The sequence below is a fragment of the Pan paniscus genome, chromosome 11 (genome assembly GCF_029289425.2).
Source record: "Pan paniscus chromosome 11, NHGRI_mPanPan1-v2.0_pri, whole genome shotgun sequence".
In the NCBI taxonomy this organism is placed as follows: domain Eukaryota; kingdom Metazoa; phylum Chordata; class Mammalia; order Primates; family Hominidae; genus Pan; species Pan paniscus.
This window is the reverse complement of record NC_073260.2, coordinates 44,170,574-44,196,284: the sequence shown is the minus strand read 5'-3', so window position 1 is coordinate 44,196,284 and position 25,711 is coordinate 44,170,574. Positions and strand designations below refer to the sequence as shown.

The following is a 25,711-nucleotide window of genomic DNA, read 5'->3' as shown; positions in this document are numbered from 1 at the left end:
AGAAACTGAAGAAACTAACAAACTGATGAATTTCTTATATATTTCATATGGCACTAGATGCAGATCAGTTTAGATATTTGGGAACCCAGTAAAATGAAGAACTTTTTGATAAAAGAGATAAACATTTTATTCAAATAAAATTGCAGGCCCGGGGCTGGGCGCTGTGGCTCACGCCTGTAATCCCAGCACTTTGGGAGGCAGAGACGGGCGGATCACGAGGTCAGGAGATCAAGACCATCCTGGCTAACACAGCGAAACCCCATCTCTACTAAAAATACAAAAAATTAGCCAGGCGTGGTGGTGGGCGCCTATAGTCCCAGCTACTCAGGAGGCTGAGGCAGGAGAATGGCATGAACCTGGGAGACAGCTTGCAAGTGAGCCGAGATCACGCCACTGCACTCCAGCCTGGGCAACAGAGCGAGACTCTGTCTCAAAAAAAAAAAAAATTGCAGGCCTGGAACAGTGGCTCATGCCTGTAATCCCAGCATTTGGCAGGCGGTCACAGGAGCATCGCTTGAGGCCAGGAGTTTGAGACCAGCCTGGGCAACATACCAAGACCCCATCTCTAAAAAAAAAAAAAAAATTTTTTTTTAATTAGCCATGCATAATAGCAGATGCCTATAGTCCCAGCTACTCTAGAGGCTGAAGCAGGAGGATCGCTTGGACCCAGGAGTTCAAGGCCTCTGTGAGCTAGGATAGCACCACTGCACTCCACACTCCAGCCTGTGTGAGACAGCCAGACTGTCTAAAAAAGAAAAAAAGGCAAACAACCTTCGCTCAGCAATAGAAATGTATCTGATTGTTTTAAATGCAAACAGCTTTAGGAATCATGCAGTGCACTGATCCTCAATATGCTGCTCCACAACCTCTGGGGCTGGGAGGGGTGAAAACATGGTGCTGTAGTTGTGATGACCAGGGAGTGCGGGTGATGGCTGCTGCCAGCATCTGGTTAATCAAAGTACCCTGTGCCATCGGCCACATGTGGGATGATCACACCTGTTGGGCATATCTGACCCTGCTGGGAATCTGAGTCTTGACAGGTGGAACTCAGTCATTCAAAGGCTCTCTTAATCCAGATCCCTAGAGGTATCTGAGCTCATGTTCTTAATAATGTAAGGTGTTTCTCTCAACATTTTAAATCAATATTTTTAAATATTTCACTCCACTCTCTTCTTCCTTACATGGTTTCTGAGGAGAAGTTGAATGTTCTGCTCCTCTACAGGTAAAGTGCATTTTTCTTCTGGCTTCCATTCAAAATAAGAAAGCTTCCTGTATTAGTGGTATGGTGTCTGACATTAACTTGGAAAATTCTCAGTAATTACTGTTTCAGATATTTCTCTTTTAAAAATTTTTTTATTCCCATAGGTTTTTGGGGAACAGGTGGTATTTTAAGTCCTTTAGTGGTGACTTGTGAGATTCTGGTGCACCCATCTCCCATTGCGGAAGACAATTTTTTCATGGACCAGGGCAGGGGCAGGGATGGGGGGGATGTGTTTTTGGGATGAGAAACTGTTCCACTTCAGATCATCAGGCATTAGTCACATTCTCATATGGAGCGTGCAACCTAGATCCCCTGCATGTGCAGTTCACAAGAGGATTCATGCCCCTATGAGAATCTAATGCCGCCACTGATCTGACAGGGAGCGGAGCTCAACCAGTGATGCTCACTGGCCTACTACTTACCTCCTGCTGTATGGTCTGGTTCCTAACAGGCCACGGACTGGTACCGGTCTGTGGCCCGGGGCTTGGGGAACCCTGCTTTAGAAGAAAGGAAGATGTGCTATTGGGAAGGTGTGCAAGAATGGCACCAAGATGCTGGCAATATTCTATTTCCTGACCTGTGTGGCAATGACTATGTATCCACATTTTAATAACTCACCAAAGTATAAATCGTGTTTATATGCTTTTCAATATGTTACTTTCTACAATTAAAAAATAGTTTTTAAAACCTCCACAGGCTGGCAAGATGGCCGAATAGGAACAGCTCTGGTCTGCAGCTCCCAACAGGATCAATGCAGAAGGCAGGTGATTTCTGCATTTCCAACTGAGGTACCCGGCTCATCTCACTGGGACTGGTTAGACAGTGGGAGCAGCCCACGGAGGGTGAGCAGAAGCCAGGTGGGGTGTCAGCTCACCCAAGAAGCACAAGGGATTGGGGAACTCCCTCCCCTAACCGAGGGAAGCCGTGAGGGACTGTGCCGTGAGGAATGGTGCATTCCAGCACAGACACTACGCTTTTCCCATGGTCTTCGCAACCTGCAGACCAGAAGATTCCCTTGGGTGCCTGCACCACCAGGGCCCTGGGTTTTAAGCACAAAACTGGGCGGCCATTTGGGCAGACACCGAGCTAGCTGCAGGAGTTTTTTCATACACCAGTGGCACCTGGAACACCAGCGAGACAGAACCGTTCACTCCCCTCAAAAGGGGGCTGAAGCCAGGGAGCCAAGTGGTCTAGCTCAGTGGATCCCACTCCCAAGGAGCCCAGCAAGCTAAGATCCATTGGCTTGAAATTCTGGCTGCCAGCACAGCAGTCTGAAGTCAACCTGGGATGCCTGAGCTTGGTGGGGGGAGGGGCGTCCCCCATTACTGAGCCTTGAGAAGGCGGTTCTCCCCTGACAGCGTAAACAAAGCCGCAGGGATGTTTGCTCAGCAAAGCCGCTGTAGCCAGACTGCCTCTCTAGATTCCTCCTTTCTGGGCAGGGCATCTCTGAAAGAAAGGCAGCAGCCCCAGTCAGTAGCTTACAGATCAAACTCCCATCTCCCTGAGACAGAGCACCTGGGGGAAGGGGTGGCTGTGGGCGCAGCTATAGCAGAATTAAACGTTCCTGCCTGCTGGCTCTGAAGAGAGCAGCAGATCTCCCAGCACAGCATTTGAACTCTGCTAAGGGAAAGACTGCCTCCTCAAGTGGGTCCCTGACCCCCATGCCTCCTGACAAGGAGACACTTCCAAGCAGGGGTCGACAGACACCTCATACGGGAGAGCTCTGGCTGGCATCTGGCGGGTGCCCCTCTGGGATGAAGCTTCCAGAGGAAGGATCAGGCAGCAATATCTGCTGTTCTGAAACCTCCACTGGTGATACCCAGGCAAACAGCGTCTGGAGTGGACCTCCAGCAAACTCCAGCAGAGGGGCCTGACTGTTAGAAGGAAAACTAACAAACAGAAAGTAATAGCATCAACATCAACAAAAAGGACGTCTACATAAAAACCCCATCCGAAGGTCACTAACATCAAAGACCAAAGGTAGATAAATCCATGAAGATGAGTAAAAACCAGCACAAAAAGGCTGAAAATTCCAAAAACCAGAATGCCTCTTCTCCTGCAAAGGATCACAACTCCTCTCCAGCAAGGGAACAAAACTGGACGGACAATTAGTTTGACAAACTGACAGAAGTAGGCTTCAGAAGGTGGGTAATAACAAACTCCTCCAAGCTAAAGGAGCATTTTTTAACCCAATGCAAGGAAGCTAAGAATCTTGAAAAAAGGTTAGAGGAACTGCTAACTAGAATAATATAAATGACCTGATTGAGCTGAAAAACACGTCATGAGAACTTCGTGAAGCATACACAAGTATCAATAGTTGAATCGATCAAGCAGAAGAAAGGATATCAGAGACTAAAGATCAGCTTAATGACATAAAGCATGAAGAGAAGGTTAGAGAAAAAAAAAATGAAAAGGAACAAACTAAGCCTCCAAGAAATTTGCAACTATGTGAAAAGACAAAACCTACGTTTAATTGGTGTATGGTGTACCTGAAAGTGACAAGGAGAATGGAACCAAGTTGGAAAACACTCTTCAGGGCATCATCCAGGAGAACTTCCCTAACCTACCAAGACAGGCCAACATTCAAATTCAGGAAATACAGAGAATGCCACAAAGATACTCCTCGAGAAGAGCAACCCCAAGACATGTAATTGTCAGATTCACCAAAGTTGAAATGAAGGAAAAAATGTTAAGGACAGTCAGAAAGAAAGGTCGGGTTACCCACAAAGGGAAGTCCATCAGACTATCAGTGGATCTCTCTGCAGAAACTCTACAAGTCAGAAGAAAGTGGAGGCCAATATTCAATATTCTTAAAGAATTTTCAACCCAGAATTTCATATCCAGCCAAACTAAGTTTCATAAGCGAAGGAGAAATAAAATCCTTTGCAGACAGGCAAATGCTGAGAGATTCTGTCACCACCAGGCCTGCCTTACAAGAGCTCTTGAAGGAAGTATTAAATATGGAAAGGAAAACCCAGTACCAGCCACTGCAAAAAAATACCAAATTGTAAAGACTATCGACTCTGTGAAGAAACTCCATCAACTAATGGGCAAAATAACCAGCTAGCATCATAATGATAGGATCAAATTCACACATAAAAATATTAACCGTAAATGTAAACGGGCTAAATGCCCCAATTAAAGGACACAAACTTGCAAATTCAATAAAGAGTCAAGACCCATCAGTGTGCTGTAAGGAGACCCATCTCACGTGCAAAGACAGACATAGGCTCAAAATAAATGGATGGAGGAATATTTACCAAGCAAATGCAAAGAAAAAAAAAAGCAGGGGTTGCAATGCTAGTCTCTGATAAAACAGACTTTAAACCAACAAAGATCAAAAAAGACAAAGAAGGGCATTACATAATGGTAAAGGGATGAATACAACAAGAAGAGCTTACTATCCTAAATATATATGCACCCAATACAGGAGCACCCAGATTCATAAAGCAAGTTCTTAGAGGCCTACAAAGAGACTTAGACTCCCGCACAGTAACAGTGGGACACTTTAACACTCCACTGTCATATGAGACAGATCAACGAGACAGAAAATTAACAAGGATATTCAGGATTTGAACTCAGCTCTGGACCAAGTGGACCTAATAGACATCTACAGAACTCTCCACCCCAAATCAACAGAATATACATTCTTCTCAGAACCACATCACACTTCTGTTAAAATTGACCACATAATTGGAAGTAAAACACTCCTCAGCAAATGCAAAAGAACGGAAATCATAACAGTCTCTCAGATCACAGTGCAATCAAATTAGAACTCAGGATTAAGAAACTCACTCAAAACTGCACAACTACATGGAAACTGAACAACCTGCTCCTGAATGACTACTGGGTAAATAATGAAATGAAGGCAGAAATAAAGAAGTTATTTGAAACCAATGAGAACAAAGACACAACGTACCAGAATCTCTGGGACACAGCGAAAGCAGTATTTAGAGGGAAATTTATACCACTAAATGCCCACAAGAGAAAGCAGGAAAGATCTAAATTGACATCCTAACATCACAATTAAAAGAACTAGAGAAGCAAGAGCAAACACATTCAAAAGCTAGCAGAAGACAAGAAATAACTAAGATCAGAGCAGAACTGAAGGAGACAGAGACACAAAAAACCCTTCAAAAAAATCAATGAATCCAGGAGCTGGTTTTTGGAAAAGATTAACAAAATAGATAGACCGCTAGTCAGACTAATAAAGAAGAAAAGAGAGAAGAATCAAATAGACACAATAAAAAATGATAAAGAGTATCACCACTGATCCCACAGAACTACAAGCTACCATCAGAGAATACTACAAACACCTCTACACAAATAAACTAGAAAATCTGGAAGAAATGGATAAATTCCTGGACACATACACCCTCTTACACCCTCTCAAGACTAAACCAGGAAGAAGTTGAATCCCTGAATAGACCAATAACAAGTTCTGAAATTGAGGCAGTAATTAATAGCCTACCAACCAGAAAAAGCCCAGGACCAGACAGATTCACAGCCGAATTCTACCAGAGGTACAAAGAGAAGCTGGTACCATTCCTTCTGAAACTATTCCAAACAATAGAAAAAGAGGGACTCTTCCCTAACTCATTTTATGAGGTCAGCATCATCTTGATACCAAAACCTGGCAGAGACACAACAAAAAAAGAAAATTTCAGGCCAATTCCCTGATGAATATCAATGCGAAAATCCTCAATAAAGTACTGGCAAGCCAAATCCAGCAACACATCAAAAAGCTTATCCACCACAATCAAGTCGGCTTCATCCCTGGGATGCAAGGCTGGTTCAACACATGCCAGTCAATAAATGCAATCCGTCACATAAACAGAACCAATGACAAAAACCACATGATTATCTCAATAGATGCAGAAAAGGCCTTTGATAAAATGCAACATCCCTTCATGCTAAAAACTCTCAATAAACTAGGTATTGATGGAACGTATCTCAAAATAATAAGAGCTATTTATGACAAACCCACAGCAAATATCATACTAAATGGGCAAAAACTGGAAGCATTCCCTTTGAAAACTGGCACAAGTCAAAGATGCCCTCTCTCACCACTCCTGTTCAACATAGTATTGGAAATTCTGGCCAGGGCAATCAGGCAAGATAAAGAAATAAAGCGTATTCAAATAGGAAGACAGGAAGTCAAATTGTCTCTGTTTGCAGATGACATGATTGTATATTTAGAAAACCCCACTGTCTCAGCCCAAAATTTCCTTAAGCTGATAAGCAGCTTCAGCAAAGCCTCAGGATACAAAATCAATGTGCAAAAATCACAAGCATTCCTATACACCAATAACAGACAAACAGAGAGCCAAATCATGAGTGAACTCCCATTCACAATTGCTACAAAGAGAATAAAATACCTAGGAATACAACTTACAAAGGATGTGAAGGACCTCTTCAAGGAGAACTACAAACCATTGCTCAGGGAAATAAGAGAGGACACAAACAAATGGAAAAACATTCCATGCTCACGGATAGGAAGAATAGATATCATGAAAATGGTCATACTGCCCAAAGTAATTTATAGATTCAGTGCTATCCCCATTAAGCTACCATTGACTTTCTTCACAGAATTAGAAAAAACTACTTTGAATTTCATATGGAACCAAAAAAAAGTCCATATAGCCAAGACAATCCTAAGCAAAAAGAACAAAGGTGGAGACATCGCACTACCTGACTTCAAATTATATACTACAAGGCTACAAGAACCAAAACAGCATGGTACTGGTACCAAAACAGAGATATAGGCCAATGGAACAGAACAGAGGCCTCAGAAATAACGCCACCCATCTACAACCATCTGATCTTTGACAAACCTGACAAAAACAAGCAATGGGAAAAGGATCCCCTATTTAATAAATTGCGTTGGGAAAACTGCTAGCCATATGCAGAAAACTGAATTAGGACCCCTTCCTTACACCTTATACAAAAATTAACTCAAGATGCATTAAAGACTTAAATGTAAGACCTAAAACCATAAAAACCCTGGAAGAAAACCTAGGCAATACCATTTAGGACATAGGCATGGACAAAGACTTCATGACTAAAATACCAAAAGCAATGGCAACAAAAGCTAAAATTGACAAATGGGATCTAATTAAACTAAAGAACTTCTGCACAGCAAAAGAAACTATCATCAGAGTGAACGGGCAACCTACAGAATGGGAGAAAATTTTTGCAATCTATCCATCTGACAAAGGGCTAACATCCAGAATCTACAAGGAACTTAAAACAAATTTACGAGAAAAAAACAACCCCATCAAAAAGTGGGCAAAGGATAAGAACAGACACTTCTCAAAAGAAGACATTTATGCAGCCAACAAACATATGAAAACAAGTTCATCATCACTGGTCACTAGAGAAAAGCAAATCAAAACCACAATGAGATACCATCTCACGCCAGTTAGAATTGGCGATCATTAAAAAGTCACGAAACAACAGATGCCGAAGAGGATGTGGAGAAACAGGAACGCTTTTAACCTGTTGGTGGGAGTGTAAATTACTTCAATCATTGTGGAAGACAGTGTGGAGATTCCTCAAGGATCTAGAACCAGAAATACCATTTGACCCAGCAATCCCATTACTGGGTATATAAGGATTATAAATCATCCTGCTATATAAAGACACATGCACACATGTATGTTTATTGCAGCACTATTCACAATAGCAAAGACTTGGAACCAACCCAAATGCCCATCAATGATAGACTGGATAAAGAAAATGTGGCATATATACACCATGGAATGCTATGCAGCCATAAAAAAGGCTAAGTTCATGTCCTTTGCAGGGACGTGGATGAAGCTGGAAGCCGTCATTCTCAGCAACCAACACAGGAACAGAAAACCAAACACCACATGTTCTCACTCATAAGTGGGAGTCGAACAATGCGAACACATGGACCCAGGGAGGGGAACATCACACACCGGGGCCTGTCAGGGGGTTGGGGGACTAGGGAAGGGATACCATTAGCAGAAATACCTAATGTAGATGACAGGTTGATGGGTGCAGGAAACCACCATGGCACGTGTATACCTGGCTAACAAACCTGCACATTCTGCACATGTATCCCAGAACTTAAAATATAATAAAAAATAAAAAACTTCCAGATACACATTTACCATAAAGACATCACCCCACAGGCAAAGAAAAAAGGAAAAAGTATTACAGTTTATAAATGTGAATAAAGATGGACAGTACTTGATGAATACAACAAAATTTTGCAAATTGTTGAAATAGTATGTATTTTCTGTTTGTTTTTTTAACTGAGTTCTCTGTCTGGAAATATTAAAACCACCCACCAGGATGGGCAGAGATAACAGTCCTAGCACTTGCTCCCTCCTTTTCCTTCCAGTCCTCAAATAATGACTCCATTTTTCCAGTCCTGGCTCTAAGGAGGGGAAAATCCAAAACCTGCTTTCTGGACCCCCTATCTTACCTGTACGGCTACTGCTTTGCCCCCGAGGGCTTTGTCACAAAGAGGGAGAGACGTTCAATTCATTATTCACGGAGGAATAAGACAGTGTCACACGAAGCAGACATATAAGGTGGCTTCTGTGCAGCTCCAAAAAATGCATGCCTTGAAAAATGGGGCTGATTCTTCAGATTTATGGTAATTTCAACTTTTTTCACAAATGTACTACTTTTTTATCGCAGGTAATCTACAAACCTATTAGACAATTGACAGCTGACTATATTTTTTGCTCAATACCAAAATCCTTTATCTTGCTCCAAATGTAAGTCCTTGACTTTCTTATGATTCTGCCTAGTGTATGTACCTAAATTCATTTCATTACTAGCTCTTAGAGAAATACTGTTCAGCATTTTTAAGAAATAAAAAAGGTAAATGTTTTATAACATATTTCCTGAAAACTCAGGATGTTAACAAGTATTTTGTGCATACACGCACAGCATATACTAATGTAGCAAAAGCAATTGGCATGAAAAATCAGAAGGAAATCCACTTTTTCCATTTCTTGCATAATGTATCTTTTAGTGCATTTACCCAGTCCCTAAGGAATCAAAACAAACCATGATTTCGCCTTCTCCACGTATGCAGACTAAAAACAACAGAAGCTGTTAGATCCCTCAGTAAGTATTTCCAGGAGAAAATAAAGAAATTAAATAAAGACCTTCAGAAATTCCTATGCAGAGGGGACTAAAGCAAAGTCGTATGAGCAGAGAGATGCAGACGCTGGAACAGAAGGCAGTGTCCAGTGAAGGACCCACACATGCTTGATCCTGTCCCTGTTTCCTGCCAGGTGGGAGCAGATCCTTCAGAAGCAGGAAGAGGTGAGGGGCTGGGATAAAGTACCAAGGGAAACCAGCCATGGGGCCATGCAAACATCCAAGATACTGAAAAGGAACAAGTTCACAATGGCATCAGTTTAGGACCACTGCCATTGCCCTTCTTCTCACACATATAAATTGCTCAAGAGTTTGGTTGCTTGCTAAGTACTATTTTATGAACTCAAATAGCCATGATACAAAGATACACCACTGTCCACAGGGGCTCATGGTCTGAGTCACCGAGATAACATGGCTCAGATTCAAAGTACAGCAGGCAACAAAGAGTATTACCTCAGGACTAAAGGTTCCTCATTTTGGTGAATTCTATCCTTTAGGAGAAGGACATATTCAAAAACCTCATGGAAAATGTACCTTACAAGAATATGGAGCTCACCAAGCACAATTCATGAGAGCAGAAAAGGAAGTAAAAGCATTAAAACACTTGAGCAGTGTCTGAAGAAAGATAACAAAGAGGGAGGAGACGCTGGGTGACAGGCTGGGGCAATGCATCCTAATTCATTAAAAACAAACAGAAAACCATCTCCCTTCACTTAGAACGGCTACTATCAAGAAAACAACGACAAGTGTTGATGAGGACACAGAGAAACCAGAACTCTCGTGCACTGCTGGTAGGAATGTAAAATGGCGCAGCTGCTACGAAAAACAGTATGGTGGTTCCTGAAAAAACTAAACATAGAATTACCATTGATCCAGCAATCCCACTTCTAGGTATATACCCAAAAGAATTAAAAGCAGGGTTTCAAAGAGATATTTGTACACCCAATTTCATAGCAGCGCAACAGCCAAAAGTCAGAACAACTCAAATATCCATCAGTGGAGAAAAGGATACACGAAGTGTGGCATATGCACACACTGGAATATCATTCAGCCTTAAAAAGGAATGTAATTCTGATACATACAGGAATAAATCTTGAAAACACCATGCTAAGTGAAATCAGACAAAATGCGGAAGGACAGATATTCTTTGATTCCACACAGATGAGGTACCTACAATCGTCAAATTCACAGAGGCAAATTCACGAGGGGAGACAGTAATGGAATGTTACTGTTTAATGGGTAGAGTTTCTGTTTGGGATAACGGGAAAGTTCTGGGGATGGATGGCGGCAATGGTTAAACAATGTTAATGTAATCAATGCCACTGAATTACATGTAAAAGTGGTTAAGATGGTTACAATCTTATTTATATTTACCACAATTAAAAAACCAACAACACACAAATGACAAACCTACAGTGGCTCCAGTCCAGGCCCAGCAGAGGTGGGGCCTGGAGAACATGCTGCATCCCTGCCCTGCTGTCTCCTCAGGGCCCCCTCAGAACAGGGCTGCACACACTGCTAGTTGCCCACCCAGCAGCCCTAAGCTCTCCATTTCCTCTTTGTTAAGAGTTTTGTCCAGGAATCTCAAGGCCATATGTCTTAGGGAGACTGGGATATCCCCCAGTGCCAGGGGTGAATCTTGATTCACACAGAGCAGGTAATTTCAAATGTTTTGTTCTCAGGGCCCATTTACACCCTTCAATGTTACTGAAGACCCCAAAGAGTTTTATTTATATATATACGTGTGTGTGTGTATGTATGTGTATATATATATCTATATATATAGATAGATATAGATAGATAGATAGATATTTACCACCAGAAACTAAAACTGAGAACAATTAAAAAGACAAAATATACAAACACACATTCCATTAGCTGTCAGAGAGAGGTCATCATCATCTATCGTGTAACCTCTTGACAATGCCACCGCACACTAGTGAGCGAATGCGAGTTGAAAAGGCAAATAGCAGCTTAGCATTATTATAAAAATAGTTTTACCCTTGTGAACCTCCTAAAAGGGTCTCGGGGACCCTGGGCCCTCAGCCACATTTTGGGAATGGCTAGTACAGACCAGTCATGGTATTTACTTTTGCTCGCCTATCAAACTGTAGGAACAGGTATATTATGGAAATATAGAGCATGAGAACTGAACTTCAACAAAAGGTTTCTCAGTTTTCCTCAGTTTTAAATGAGTTCACTTTTTTCCATATCTGACATAGTAGTCTTTGTGTGATACTCAGAACGGTAACAGTCACCTTGAGACCCAGGGATAAGGAAACCTGAGGGGACTGGCCAACATACTGCAAACAGCAAAGAAGAATCACAGCCCCGTGTCCTCACAGCATAGTTGAGGCAATGAAGGAGCCAAATGTGGAACTGCTCTTTTTGCTTAATCCCTTAACACCATTCTTTGGCTTTCCTGTTACTTGCAATCAAACACATCCTAGCTGACACATCTCAGGACCTAGTTTGCTGAGCATATTTTGAAACCCACAAACTCACACAGTACTTGGCACATTGTAGGAGCATGATAAATATGTACTGAACAAATGTATGGAAAATAAATACATAAAAAAACGCAACAAGGCTGTTGTAGAAGAAAAATAAAACAGATAAAATTCTGACTGATTTTATGTTGATAGAAACCCCTGTAGCTCCAAGATTGTTAACATTTAAAACAAAGCTCATTTTAAACCACACAAAAGTAGCTATACATGGTACCTGTCAGGGGGACAAGAAAGTCTAAGAATGCTTTCCTTTGTTCTAAAACATCTCTAAGCCCAGAGAGCTAAGTCTACTCATGCCAAATATGGACCATATAAGCTTCTCAAAGTGGAGGCGACCTGATAAAGTGCACTTTTTTCCCATTTACCCTCAGCATGAGGTCCTTTCTCTCATGAAATAAGCACCAAACAGGAGATGTATGGAGAGAATGCTACAAAACACACTAATTATGGAAAAAGAAAAAAAGACAAATCAAATACTTAGCTTCCAATCAATGTCATCAACTAGGGGCACCATGACCTTGTCAGAAAATATTTAAAACCCCCTAAAATATAATCAAATATAAAATTAAGAAATTTATGTTCAATTCCACTTAAGTTGACAAGATTCTTCCTCTTCCTTGATGAAAGCCTGATAACTATTTTTAATTTGCTGAAATGTAATGTTTCTTTGCTTCACTTCACAGGGTAAGATTGGTCAATTTACCCCTGTGTTTGTGGCTTTTTTTTTTTTTTGAAAGTCACAATAAAAGATTCTTGTTCCCATTAAGTGCTTATGAAAGAAACAAATGGTATTTTTCCTCCTAAAACCAATGAGGTTTTAAGAAAAGTTCCACTAGGAGGAGCTGGCTATTTCTCTGTTGAGTCAGTGGCGTTCCACCTCTGAGACAGTCTAATCAAAAACACAGACCTGAAATTTGCAGATAATTTCAAACAAATCTCAATTGTAAACAAAATCTGGGTCTAAGGAATTGGAGGAGGCAACGTCAATCCAGGTGCAGAGTATGTATATATACTCTTCAGATGACTTTGCAAAGAATTAAGGAAACTGAATCTAGCAGATAACTCTGGGGATTTACTAGGCTCAATTCTCCCACCCAAGACCTCAGCAATGGGGGGAGAGGAGCTATTCTCTGGACTTGGCCTCAAAATAAAAGCATCCCTTCACCACAGCGCTTGCCGTCGAGGCTGCTAAGACAGAAATCTCTGACCTTGTTCTCCATCAGAGCACCAAGGAGCCATCATTCGGACTTGAAAAATACCAGCCTTCCCTCATGCATTCTATTACAATCATTACTTCCTTTCCTTGCGTTTCTTGTCCTCACTTCACTTACCTGACAGTAAGACTCGGGTTTTGGTTAGACCAGTTAGAAAGTGAGCTGAGGAACACATTAGTTATTAAAATATTACGAAGCTTCTTCTTGCCTTGTGACTTGGCTCCAAGTTATTTCTGCCTCTTTCTCTCCTTGATTCTACAGGTAATTTATTACTACCTAAACAAAAACAAGGAAACCCATACATTTATTAGGAGCCTATTTTATGACAAGAGCTCTGAAAATCACTGCAAATAAAAAGATGACAGTGTTCCCCACTCTCAAGCAACTTATGGCTAATGAGGAAATTGGGACCCATACACAGATTACACTGTGGGAAGGGCTGGGAGAGAAGTAAACACAGGGGGCTGCAGGCAGCATGAGGAAGGGGCACCAGCCCGGCATGGAGGTGTCAGAGTCCCCAGAGAGAAACGATCCTGAGCTAAGCAGGTCAGGAAGCATGAGCAGGAGTGACATCAAAATCAAATGCAAGGTGCTTGCTGCAACCAACAGCAAGAGTTAAATTACCATTTGACCCATGGTTCTCAAACTTAAAAACTGTTGAGAGCACCCAGTATTATCTAAAGTCATTTTTCTTATTAGTTAAATATTAACAAACATAAACCAGTAAAACCTTTATGCTTGTAACTCTTACACAACCACAAAATAAAAAATATACAAATTAAATACCAACAAATCTACAAAATGAGTAAAATTTAAATTGACAAAATTAATTCAGCGTGATCAATGATGCAGTCATTGAAACTCACTTTGGACTAACCATGTAGGTCTTGGTACTGACAGGCAGGTTCTGTTGACTGGCCAATACTAACACATGCAGGGAGACAGCTTAATTCACGCATCACTTTCCTCTTCAGAACCACTGCAACGGCAATCTCTTAGCTCAAACACGTTATTTACATTTTCATCTCTGTTCTTTTATAATATCTCCCTATATTTAAAGCAGTGCTCCCTGGCACCAATACAAACACAACTCCAGGCACTGAAATTTTAAGACATTACTTAGTTAGAATTGCAGGCATTTAGGTGTGTGGAATTATGAATTTTTAAAAAATTACCACCAAAATGAAAAATAGAAGGTGAAACCTTTGTAGAGAACCATAGCACCCTAATAAATCCCACCTGCCTAATCCCACTCATCTTTTGGGGCCTGCAAGCCTCAGACGGAGTTTAAGTAACTATATGCTATGGGTCACTGAGCTCACATAGGAAGCGTTCTTGTGGTTAGCTTTCAGTACTATGTAAAACCAAATATCTTTCTTTCCTTTAAACTCTCTGCCCATGTGACTTCCAGTTAAGATGGCTCGGTAAATTCACTCTTGGATGGATTCTCTTTACTCCAAACATACAGCAATGAGAGGGGAAACATAAAAAGAAAAAAGGAAAAGGATACAGGCTAGCACACACACAAAATAAACATTTCTATGAAATCGATACGGGACAGAAACACAAAGAGGCAAGACCCCGAGGACAAAACCGTGAGCAGCCAGCCCCTCCTATGCTAGGGTCCAAAAACAGGCAATGAAACTGTAGGTTTGGGTCTTAGAAGGGTTGGGGGCTAAACAGAGGCACAAACGACAGAGTGAGAAACTAGCACCCTTGCTGGAAGGTGGGATGGAAGGTGCTGACTAGAGCCCTACCCCTCCATGCCTGAAGGAAGGCTCGCAGCATCCTTGCCTCCTATGGAGTGGCGGTCTAGGGAGGATGGAGGACACCTGTCAGGCAGGACCAGGCACTGCGTGAAGCAGCCGTGAATGCCCAGGTAACTAAGCCCCCACTGTGAAAGCTAGTTCTGCACCCAGGCTCCATGGAAGCCAGACAGAGACAAGCAGAATGAGGCTACACAGGGGAGAGTGTGCAGAGAGGGAGAAAGAGGCGAAAAATGACTGAATGAGTGAAAAGTTTTTAAAACCTCATTCAAAACATGTCATTTAACCAAAGTTCTAAAGTACATGAAGAAATAAATGCAACTAACAATATCAGACATTAGATCACAAATTCACTTCAGATGAAGTTAATCAGTCCAACAAATAGGTATATTTAGATGCTAAAAAATCCTAACAAAGTATACTTAAGACACTAAAATAATCCCAACAACATATATTTAAGGTGATTTTAAAAACCAACAAAAATCAGTATATTTAGGGTGCTTTTTTAAAAAGCTAATTAAAAAATAAGAAAGTATAAATTGAAAAGGCAGAATTAAAAGATGGCTAAAAAAAATCAACTGCAAAGTATGTAAATCAGGACTACGGTCATTAAAACCTAAAAACTCAGTGCACAAGATACTAGACAGTAGACTGGAGAGGAAGCATTCTGTCTTGACAAAACACACTGCACATCACTGGATCTGCAGCAGCACAGCTCAGGAGCCCAGCTGCTGGCCCCACAGCCTGGCCTCACTCGGACCTGGCTGGTAGCCTTTCGACATCACAAGTGACTGAATGGGTCAGATCAGCACATCCAGGCTGTGAGTCCCACTAGCATTTTGCCTCTCCCCTACCAGTTGGTGGATATAGGTGAAGTAACTTTCGTTTTATACAACCCCTACAGAAACTTGATGAAAAAGCAGACCCTGAAATGCTTCAGGCAACAGATTTGTCCTCCTTGTAATAGTTAACTCACTCTGGATTTAAATTTATCTTCTTTGCCCACCACACTTCTCCAGCATCACCAAATGTGGACTTGACTGGATTCCTTATTCACCATCATGGTATCACAACCAACTTCGGACCAAGGAACTCATTATATAGCAAAAGGAGTAAAGCAATGGGCTCCTGCCAAAAGGGTCTATTGTCAGCTAAGTTACTACTAGCTGCTGCATGAACTCGATGGCTTTCACCTGTATTCCTTCATCACTTCCAAATTTCTCTACTACATATTTATTTCTTTCTACTGAATCTTCTCTGAAGCTTAAACAGGACACAAACATTAACATAAAGGAAAACATAAACAAGAATGATACCCTGAGTTATGTGGAAAGGAACTTTGATTTGAGGAATCACGGATGAATAACAATATAAAAAATCTTGGAAAACTGGTAACAATACACATCATAATTGTTTGGATAAAGAGTCACATTTTTTTTTTCTTTAAAAGGTTAGAAAACCTCTCATTTAGGTTCCCCTGGAAAGCAGAGCTCAGACAGGCTAGAGAAGGTAAAGACCCTAATTCACCCCCTCATTTCCAAAGACAGAAAGCCTCTCACCAGACCAGCCATGTGATGCCCTCCAGGTGTGTGCCTGGCAGCTATGAAAGGGGACTGACAGGACACAGGCCCTGGAACCAGCCGCTGTGCTCTCAGAACCTCTCCAAAGCCGATGCTATGCTATGGCACAAGAGCACCACCTACTGAGTTCCAAGGGACAATTTAGTCCATTTATTGAAAAATGGCTCAGTAAAATATGACTGTGGAGGGATGAACTCCACATCATTTCAATCTAGTTGGCTGTGTCTCTTTCTTTTAAAACTAGAACCCTTGCCAAGACTCCTGAAAAAGAAGCAGCATGCCTTCTTATTCTCCCATTTTCACTTTAATTACCACAGTAAAATGAATGTCTCTTCCTATCAAGCTTTGGCTATCTTAATGAATACTGCCATTTCTAGATCCCTCTTCCCCTACCTGTTTTCCAAAGGGCAGAGAAAACCTCTAGGGGAGCAGTAGTCCTAAAGGGTCTGGGAAGGATGTATGTAAAGTCAGTCATTCGGTCAAATTTTAAACCCTATGAGGCACAGTGCTGTGATGGGGGAATTGTTTTTACAAACTCGTTGAAAGATGATTACAATAGTCCTTTTCTCCTTGAGGAGCTTAAGATGAGCATAGAGGTTCCAAACCAGCAAAGCTGGAGATCAGATGATCCATTAATAAAATTGAATACAGAAGAAAATACGTAGGTGTAAGGAAAGATGATTTATGGGATAAATAACATTGGGGAGAGCTGATTGCTTCTGCTGTGCTGTGTATTAAACATATAGAATACAACTGAAGGCAAAGAGCGGGTTCTTTCTGGAGCCCTTCATGCCTTACATGAAGCCCCTAGGTACTGCCCAGTACAGTTCAAGTGACACAGACTCACTCGAACAATTCACATACATTCCAGCCTGGTTATCACATAGCTTTGCTATGTTTTATTGGTCTGAGAGGGACACTCTGGGAACCATTATATGTCAACCTCCCCCATGCCTTAGTCATGATTAAAAAGCTGCAGCTTTTGTTTATGCCAACATCTGCACCAGTACTAGTCCTCTCATCCAGTACCGGTCAGGGACCCGTCGCAGCGAGAGCACTTGCAGGCCAACACGAGAGGGGAGCCTGTACAAAGCACCCACCCGGAGAAACGGCAAGCACTCCAGAGATCAGCCACCGGAGAACTGTGAGATTGCACATTTATTACTTTGGAAATCATAAAAACTTCAAAACAGCAAATGTGTCTATACTCTGTTTCAATTATTTCACAGAAAAATAAGATACTTCAGAAAAATTCCAATCCTGATTCTCTAGTGCATAAACTGCTGTGCTAAATGTGCAGTTCATACTCTACTAATGCCGCATGGCAAGGCAAGGAGCAGGCAGCAGTCGCAGGGAGGATAAATCCAACTGAGTATGAAAACCTCCAGAAAGGGACCTGCTGAAAAAGAATGAGGTGATACATGGACAAATTCTAAGATAAAGGGCAACCTAGGTATTTAACATATTTAACATAGGTAAAGTAGAAGAAACCCAACTTGGGGATTCAGAGGTCCATAGGATTTTTTAAAAACATAATATTGAGATTTAGTTGACTAATATAAAATGCCATAATGTTAGAATACACTAACAGGGGTCTAGCAAAAATTTCATAATCCTGCTCGATTTGGCCCATTTGTGGACTTCACTAGAATGTTAGGTGTAGTGGAGAGGAGCAGTCACCTCTCCAGCATCCATTCTCCACCCTCCCCCTTCTTAATGAGACTGGAAACTTACCAGTCAGCATATTTGAGTGGGATAAGAATGGGATCTGATTAGGTTAAAGCAGTGCTCATCAACCAAGGACAGTCTTGCCCCAGAGGGGACCCTTGACAATGTTTGAAGACATTTTTGGTTGTCACAGCTGGGAGAAAGATGTCACTGGCACCCAGTGGGCATAGGCCAGGTACACCGCTGAACATCTACCAAGCACAGGACAGTCTCCCACAACAAAGAATTAGCAGCCCAAATGTCGGCACCTCATTCCCACACTAGCACATGGGACCTGTGAATATTACTTTACATGGCAAAGGAATGACTATTACCTTGTACAACAACAACTACTACAAAGTGGTAACATTCAGGATCCTGAGAGAAGGAGCTTGTCCTGGAATATCAGGGTAGGGTAGGCCACATGCAACCTTATGACAGAGGCAGAGGAAGTTGGAGACAGACACAGAGGAGGCAGCAAAGTGAAGACAGAAGCAAAGATTGGAGGGATGCGGCCACAAGCCCAGGAATGCCATGCTGGCCGCCAGAAGTGAGAGGAAGGTGTCCCCAGAGGGAATGTGGCCATGTCAGTTTTCACACTTTTGGCCTCCAGAACTGCAACAAGATATGATTCTGTTCTCTTGATCCAACAAGTTTGTAGTAATTTGCTATAACAGCTTCGGGAAACTAATATCGCATCCTGCAAGGAGGTGTATGAATTGCAAATTACAAAAAGGGAAGCAAAGTTACATCTTGCTTTTTTTTTTTTTGATCTGAAGATCCCCTTCTACCAATATATCAAAGGTTTCCACATTAGGAGTTTCTTCTACTGTCAAAATCCCCAATGAAAATTATTATTAAGCACTTTTGCTGCTGAATGCACGCCTTAAAAGTTTATCACCTGACTCACCAACCACCTTCCAAAGTATGGCTCCTTCCCTCTTCCATCAATCCCATCAAGCCTCTTCTTCTTTTTTTTTTTTTTTTAGAGATGGAGTCTCGCTCTGTCTCCCAGGCTGGAGTGCAGTGGCGCGATCCTGGCTCACTGCAAGCTCAACCTCCCGGGTTCACACCATTCTCCTGCTTCAGCTTCCCAAGTAGCTGGGACTACAGGTGCCCGCCACCACGCCTGGCTAAATTTTTTTGTATTTTTAGTAGAGACGGGGTTTCACCATGTTAGCCAGGATGGTCTCGATCTCCTGACCTCGTGATTCGCCTGCCTTGGCCTCCCAAAGTTCTGGGATTACAGCCACAAGCCACCGCGCCCGGCCCCGCCTCCTCTTTTTTATTGAGGCATCAAAGCATCATTTTAACACATTTTATGTACCAACTACATTTATTTAATTTTGGATTATTTACTAATAAAAAGTTTTCATTGCTCAATGATATATTTTTCTATTTGTAGAAAGTATTTGGACATCTTAGGTTGGGATGGAACACATCATAACTTTTACCACTAAAATTAACATAAGTTAGCCGGCTGCAGATGGGAGGCCAAGCGGGTGGATCACTTGAGGCCAGGAACTCGAGACCAGCCTGGCCAACACAGTGAAACCCTGTCACTACTAAAAATAGAAAAAATTAGTTGGGCGTGGTGTCATATGTCTGTAATCCCAGCTACTCGGGAGGCTGTGGCGAGAATTGCTTGAACCCGAGACGTGGAGGTTGCAGTGAGCTGGGAGATCACGCCACTGCCCTCCAACCTGGGTAACAGAGTAAGACTCTGTCTCAAAAAACAAAACCAAAACAACAACAAAAAAATTAACAGAAGTAATTTTTCACTTTCTAGCTTTTCACTTACTGGCAGGATTCTTAGAATTAACATCATTAAGTGAGGGATAGGCATATTTATTTCATCTATAGCAAATGCCTGTGACGTAGCTTGATTTCTTCACCCTCTTTATTCACACCTTGTTTTGTGGGAGTTATCAGCTAGAAATCGGTGATCAGCATAACTCTTCACTGTCCAGCAAAGGTGTGGGGGTAGGGGTGCAGAGAGATGAAGAACCTTACAGAGACCATCCATCCCTTTAGAACCCCAACAAGAACAGAACCCACATCCCCTGGCACCTAGACTAATATTCTACCTGAGGTTATATGAAGGAATTAAGGACAAGTGTGATCAATAAAGAAGCAGAAAACAGCAGAATGTTTTTCTTTTTTGAGAAAAGATGAAATGACGTAGGCATTCTTTAGCCTCGACGAGGGAAGGGTGGTGAATGAGTCACTAAATGCCTACCGGTGAGGAAGACATTGACTGACTGAAGGGTACCCCAACATGTAGTTATTTTGTACTGATTATCAACCTTGGTTTTCTATCTTTTTGTGTGTCTCACAACCCAAAGAGTCTTTAGGACTTTAATTACATAAGACTCTATTGCACTAGATTCTGCTGGCACTGCATTTCAGCTCTAGAACAGAAATCCACTCAACTAGCACAAGTCAAATGGGGGAAGAGGTGTTATGAAAAGGCTATGACCAAAGATCTCATGAACAACACCCAAGGAAAGAAAAGGTTTAGCTGGTCCAAATAGGAAGTGGAACTAGAAGCTCCTGCCACATCTCAGGGTGTCCACATTTCTGCTCTGTTCAAGCGCATCTCTCTGTACACTAGCTGCCTCTGCTGTCTCTGCTGTCTGTGGCTTTTTTTGTTCCCCCAGCTTGCACGTCTTTTATGCTGTAGTTCAGAACGTGGTCACAATTCTATACGAAATTTCAGCCCAAGAACTAACCATTATCTAATCAGCTCAGTATCTCAAGGTCCCCATTCTCAGGGAAGAGGATGTGATTGGCTCAATCCAGCCAACAGACCCTTTAGATAGTTTTCTACGGGGTCAGTTGCTCATCCCACAAAGATTGGTGGTTGATGAGTACTACTGTCTGGGCAGACACTTCAAAACAGGGTGTAGCAAAGAGGAAATGATTGGCATATGCATAGAGGAACTCAAGAGTGATACAGCTCTTTTAGTTAAGGCTACCTAGAAAGATTGTATCACTTTAGAATTTGTGATCTTTGGATGAAGTGGTCATAATTTGTAAATAGAGAGTAGGAACCATTTTTAAATTTTTTTATTATACTTTAAGTTCTGAGATACATGTGCAGAATGTGCAGATTTGTTACACAGGTATACACACGCCATGGTGGTTTGCTGCACCAATCAACCCGTCATCTACGTTAGGTATTTCTTCTAATGATGTCCCTCCCCAAATCCCTCACCCCCTGACAGACCCTGATGTGTGATGTTCCCCTCCCTGTGTCCATGTGTTCTCACTGTTCAACTCCCATTTACGAGTGAGAACATGTGGTGTTTGGTTTTCTGTTCCTGTATTAGTTTGCTGAGAATGATCGTTTCCAGCTTTATCCATGTCCCTGCAAAGGACATGAACTCACCCCTTTTTATGGCTATATAGTATTCCATGGTGTATACGTGCCACATTTTCTTTATCCAGTCTATCACTGAATGGGCATTTGGGTTGGTTCCAAGTCTTTGCTATTGTGAACAGTGCTGCAATAAACATACATTTGCATGTGTCTTTATAGTAGAATGATTTATAATCCTTTGGGTATATACCCAGTAATGGGATTGCTGGGTCAAATGGTATTTCTGGTTCTAGATCCTTCAGGAATTTCCATACTGTCTTCCACAATGGTTGAACTAATTTACACTCCCACCAACAGTGTAAAAGCAAGGAACCATTTTTAAATTTCATTCTAGCTCCAGTGTCTAGAACAAAACCTTACTACTTTGGGCTTGTACTGCCAGAAATTTATCATTTGTCCAGAAGTGTCTCCAAATTAGCAGACCATCAAGGAAATCTCAAAAAATGAAATGGACTGATACACAGTATGGGCACTGACTTGCCATTATTTGGGAAAGGGAAAGGAGGAAAGGGATAAGAGGAGGATATCTGCAGTCCCTACATAGGTAGGAATTCTCTGAACTATGTATGATACAAGTTCAGCACAGGACTGGAATTAGAACTAGTTCCTCAAGTAATTTTTAAAAATAAAAACAGGCCAGGCGTGGTGGCTCATGCTTGTAATCCCAGCACTTTGGGATTGCAAAGGCTGAGGCAGGAGGATTGCTTGAACCCAGGAGTTTGAGACCAGCCTAGGCAACATACCAAGACCCTGTCTCTACAAAAAAAAAAAAAAGAAGAAAAATAAATTAGCCAGGCATGGTTGTGTGTACCTGTACTCCCAGATACTCAGGAGGCTGTGGCAGGAGGATCACCTGAGCCTAGGAGGTAGACGTTGCAGTGAGCTATGATTGTGCCACCACACTCCTGCCTGGATAACAGAGCAAGAACCTATCTCAAAAAAATAAATAAACAAAAAATAAAATAAAATAAAAACAGAAATTCCACTGGGGTAGGGGAGAGGGAAGAGTGAATAGGTAGAACACGGAGGATTTGGAGGGCCATAAAACTATTCTGTATGATACTATAATAGCGGACACATGTGTATCTGTCCAAACCCATAGAATGTACAACACCAAGAGTAAACTCTAATGTTAACTATGGACTTCAGGTGATAATGATGTATCAATGCATGTTTATCAGTTTTAACAAATGTACCACTCTGGTGGGGGATGTTGACAGTAGGGGGATGTTATGCATGTGGGGGCATGGGGTATAGAGGAAATCTCTGTACTTTCTGCTCAATTTTGCTGTGAACCTAAAACTGCTCTAAAAAATAGTCTATTAAAATCAACGACAACTACAAACCTTGGTGGCAGGAATAGGAGGAAGTGTAGCCAAACAAAACCCAAACCTAGCTAGGTGGTGCATGCCTATAATCCCAGCTGCTCAGGAGGCTAAGGCAGGAGGATGGCCTGAGCCCAGGAGTTCAAATCCAGCCTGGGCAACTTCACAAGACCTCAGTCTCTAAAAAGAAAAAAAAGAATGCAAACCTACTCTACACACTCTGAGCATAAGGATCATAAATAGCAGGAGCAGAGAGAGAAGGCAAGAGTGGATCTCAGTTACACCTGGCAGGAGCCACGGGACTCACACCCTGTCTAATAAAATTAATCAGTTCCCCCTGAATTACAATTTCACTAAAATCAGACAGCCAGATGCTTGGTTTTTCCAGACAGTGAGAAAAGTTCCTGTTCCTTGTACTATGAGGTATTATCTGCTTCCAAGTCTAGTGTTTGAACTCTCCAACCACCAGGAAACTAAATACAAAAGCTCTTCTTGGGTCTCCTCCTAATTCAACCACCAGGATCAGGATGAATGAATTTTCAACATCAACTAACAGTTTCATATGGGAGATTGCCTCTCACATTCAAGACATGAAGTTTCTTAGTTGCTGAATTTGTTCTTAAATATGTTTTCATCCTGACTTAAGTCTGCAGAATATCCTAACAGTACCTCTGGTTTCTTGCGTTAATTCAATGGGCCAACTTTTCTCTAACCCCTTCCTCTAAATAACAGATAATCCTTTTCTGGTCACAGGGAGCTTGGTCTTTCTCTGTCCCTTGCCTACCACATCTTCAAGACCACTTATTTAGGGGCAGGGCAATCTCAAGTAACAGCATGATTATTTCTATGTATACCTAACCTAAGGCTTCATAAGGCGCTACTACTCATTCCTTGTCATACCCCAAGAATTATATCTGGTCTGGCAATCCTCAGAAGGTTTCACCACATTGATTTGAGTAGGATCTCAAGAACGACAACAACAAAAATCAAAGAAAGAGTATGAGTACTTTTGCCTACTAACTGTGGTTAAAGATCTGAAACATTTTCCACGAGCTTAAAAAGCATAATTATCGGTTCATCAACCAGTACAAAGTTACAGTTAGACAGGAGGAAAAAGTTCTTGTATTCTATTGTACAGTAGGTTGACTACAGTTAACCCTTTTCCCGTTTGCCCAGAGAATACTCGCCCACAATACATGCGGCTGCAGCGTCTACTCTGAGATAACTTTGCTCGCTTTTACTACTATTTTCGCAAGCTCTAGTACATTGAATTTGGAAACAAAAAACATCATTCTATTTATAACATTCTGTTTTTAGCACTGGTATTTCCATTTACAAAATATAGTAATTCTCAATCGCTGAAAATATCAAATCCTAGAAAATGCAGCATTCCTATGCATGATGGTAACATTGTTCTTGAACAGTTACTGGCCAAAGATCCATTTCAATTCAATTTTTCTGAAATAGATGATTCTGATGATTCAGACAATTCTGATGTTAGTTCTGTTTAGAAATAACTCCAAAAACAGTTTTTATATTTTATTTTCACATTGAAAATCTGTCAGATTTGCTTCAGCCTCAAAGAGCACATTAATGTAAAATTAAATGAGTGCTGGGTAGTGAGCTGCACCTTTTTTCCTAAATGGGAAAAGGGTTAAACATAATGTATGCATATTTCAAAATAACTAGAAGTGAGGATTTTGAAAGTTCTCACCACAAAGAAACAATGTTTCAGATGACGGATATGCTAATCATCCTAATTTGATCAGTACATAATATATACATGTGTTGAAACATCACATTGCACCCTATAAATATGCACATTAAGTGCCAATTAAAAATAAAATAATTTTTAAAAAGAAACATATAAACTCCCCAAATCTATTGGCACTTGGGAACATCAACAAACTCCAAATAAGATAAATGCAATGAGATCCACAAACAAAAACACTGTAGTGAAAATGCTGAAAGTCAAGGACAAGGAGAAAGTCTTAAAAGCAGAAATAGAAAAATAGCCCATTACTTACAAGGGAACCCCAATAAGATTAACAGGTGACTTCTCAGCAGAAACAAAAGATCCCAGAAAAACACGGGAAAACATATTCAAAGTGCTCAAAAGTTGTCAACCAAGAATCCCATATCCCCCAAAACTACCTTTCAAAAATGAAGGTGAAATAAAGACTTTCCCAGAAGAACAAAAACTGAATTTGTTGCTAGAAAACCCACTTTGCAAAAAAAAGTGAATTAATACCAGAAGGTAATTTGAATCCACACAATAAAAGAACACTGATAAGTTAATTATGTAGTTATAAATGCACATTTTTTCTCTCTTATTCTCATAACTGACATAAAAATGAATTGCATAAAATGATATGTACACACTGTACTGTTGGGCCTATAACATATAGAAAGGAATAAGATATGTAAATATATTTGCCAAACACAGTGCAAATGAGTTAAACAGCCAAGTTGTATTGGGCTAAGGAAGTAACTACACATGTTAAAGTAATAATTAAAACATTGTTGAATTCATAACATTGAGAGGTAATATGTATAACAATAATGCCACAAAAAAAGGAAGAGAAGGGAATAAAGCTATGCAGATGATCCATAACTTATGAAGGTTAGACTTACAATTTTTTGACTTTTTTTTAATGATATGAAAGTGATACACAGTCAGTAGAAGCCATACTTCAAATTTTGAATTTTGCTCTTTTCCCAGGCTACTGATATGTGATACCATAACTACTGATAAAACAACTAGAAAAAAGATCGAGAAAATAGAATACTTGAATAACACTATAACCAAGCAGACCTAACAGAC

The 25,711-nt window shown here is 41.1% G+C and overlaps 1 protein-coding gene across 13 annotated transcripts in view; it reads right to left on the bottom strand.

The window, feature by feature from the left end:
* Positions 1-25,711, bottom strand: part of FANCC (FA complementation group C) — a 218,486-nt gene that overhangs the window by 153,367 nt on the left and 39,408 nt on the right. For 2 of the 13 annotated variants that reach the window (XM_055117856.1, XM_055117855.1), the window contains exons 2-3: positions 13,994-14,226; positions 13,245-13,403 (exon numbers count right to left, since the gene is read on the bottom strand). The exons of 10 other annotated variants lie outside the window; for them this stretch is intronic. The gene's annotated coding sequence lies outside the window, so the exon portion shown is untranslated. The remainder of the gene's footprint in view (positions 1-13,244; positions 13,404-13,993; positions 14,227-25,711) is intronic. One more of the 13 variants, XM_055117854.1, reaches the window with a different exon arrangement.